The sequence below is a fragment of the Borostomias antarcticus genome, assembly GCF_949987555.1.
Source record: "Borostomias antarcticus genome assembly, chromosome: 20".
Classification (NCBI taxonomy): Eukaryota; Metazoa; Chordata; class Actinopteri; order Stomiiformes; family Stomiidae; genus Borostomias; species Borostomias antarcticus.
The window spans coordinates 345,550-348,049 of NC_140253.1; positions in this window are offsets into that span (position 1 = coordinate 345,550).

Consider the following 2,500-nt stretch of genomic DNA (forward strand, 5'->3'; position numbering starts at 1 on the left):
TATCTCTGTACTCATATTAACATGTTTATCTCTGTACTCATATTAACATGTTTATCTCTGTACTCATATTAACATGTTTATCTCTGTTCTATCATATTAACATGTTTATCTCTGTACTCATATTAACATGTTTATCTCTGTACTCATATTAACATGTTTATCTCTATACTCATATTAACATGTTTATCTCTGTACTCATATTAACATGTTTATCTCTATACTCATATTAACATGTTTATCTCTGTACTCATATTAACATGTTTATCTCTGTACTCATATTAACATGTTTATCTCTGTACTATCATATTAACATGTTTATCTCTGTTCTATCATATTAACATGTTTATCTCTGTACTCATATTAACATGTTTATCTCTGTTCTATCATATTAACATGTTTATCTCTGTACTATCATATTAACATGTTTATCTCTGTACTATCATATTAACATGTTTATCTCTGTTCTATCATATTAACATGTTTATCTCTGTACTCATATTAACATGTTTATCTCTGTACTCATATTAACATGTTTATCTCTGTACTCATATTAACATGTTTATCTCTGTACTCATATTAACATGTTTATCTCTGTACTATCATATTAACATGTTTATCTCTGTACTCATATTAACATGTTTATCTCTGTACTCATATTAACATGTTTATCTCTGTACTCATATTAACATGTTTATCTCTGTTCTATCATATTAACATGTTTATCTCTGTACTCATATTAACATGTTTATCTCTGTTCTATCATATTAACATGTTTATCTCTGTACTCATACTAACATGTTTATCTCTATACTCATATTAACATGTTTATCTCTGTACTCATATTAACATGTTTATCTCTGTTCTATCATATTAACATGTTTATCTCTATACTCATATTAACATGTTTATCTCTGTACTCATATTAACATGTTTATCTCTATACTCATATTAACATGTTTATCTCTGTACTCATATTAACATGTTTATCTCTGTACTCATATTAACATGTTTATCTCTGTACTCATACTAACATGTTTATCTCTGTACTCATACTAACATGTTTATCTCTGTACTCATATTAACATGTTTATCTCTGTACTCATACTAACATGTTTATCTCTGTACTCATACTAACATGTTTTACTTGTCTTACTTGTAGGCCTGCCCTTGCCATAACTACCGCAACGTGAAAACTCCCTTTTCAACACAAACACAAGTTCAACGTAAGATTGACTTTACTGAGTCAGAGGGAGAACCAGAGCTCAGTAGAGTTTGTGTGTCAGTTCTGTAAATACAACAGTTCTGTAAATACAAGAGCAGAATGTTCCATCAAACCCCCCTGACTGAGCCCTGGGACGGCTGTGATCTGAACCCTCGGGCTGAACCCCCCCCTGACTGAGCCCTGGGACGGCTCTGATCTGAACCCTCGGGCTGAACCCCCTGACTGAGCCCTGGGACGGCTGTGATCTGAACCCTCGGGCTGAACCCCCCCCTGACTGAGCCCTGGGACGCTGTGATCTGAACCCTCGGGCTGAACCCCCCCCTGACTGAGCCCTGGGACGGCTCTGATCTGAACCCTGGGGCTGAACCCCCCCTGACTGAGCCCTGGGACGCTGTGATCTGAACCCTCGGGCTGAACCCCCCCCTGACTGAGCCCTGGGACGCTGTGATCTGAACCCTCGGGCTGAACCCCCCCCTGACTGAGCCCTGGGACGGCTGTGATCTGAACCCTCGGGCTGAACCCCCCCCTGACTGAGCCCTGGGACGGCTCTGATCTGAACCCTCGGGCTGAACCCCCTGACTGAGCCCTGGGACGGCTGTGATCTGAACCCTCGGGCTGAACCCCCCCCTGACTGAGCCCTGGGACGGCTGTGATCTGAACCCTCGGGCTGAACCCCCCCCTGACTGAGCCCTGGGACGGCTGTGATCTGAACCCTCGGGCTGAACCCCCCCCTGACTGAGCCCTGGGACGCTGTGATCTGAACCCTCGGGCTGAACCCCCCCCTGACTGAGCCCTGGGACGCTGTGATCTGAACCCTCGGGCTGAACCCCCCCCCTGACTGAGCCCTGGGACGGCTGTGATCTGAACCCACACAGAAAATACTCAGAGCTGATTGAACTCACTCACTTCAGCTGGTCTAGTTTCCCATCTCAGGGTTCATCGTCTCAGAGTTTGTTGAAGCTGCTTTCTGGAACAGGGCCTACTCATACACAGTAGTTCAGTTATGGTCAGAGTCGGGTGAGAGGGAGACAGCAGGCTGGGAGCAGTGCCCTGGTGTGACCACTAGAGGGAGGCAGAGACAGAAGCACAGCAGGCTGGGAGCAGTGCCCTGGTTTGACCACTAGAGGGAGGCAGAGACAGAGCACAGCAGGCTGGGAGCAGTGCCCTGGTGTGACCACTAGAGGGAGGAGGAGACAGAGCACAGCAGGCTGGGAGCAGTGCCCGGGTGTGACCACTAGAGGGAGGCAGAGACAGAGCACAGCAGGCTGGGAGCAGTGC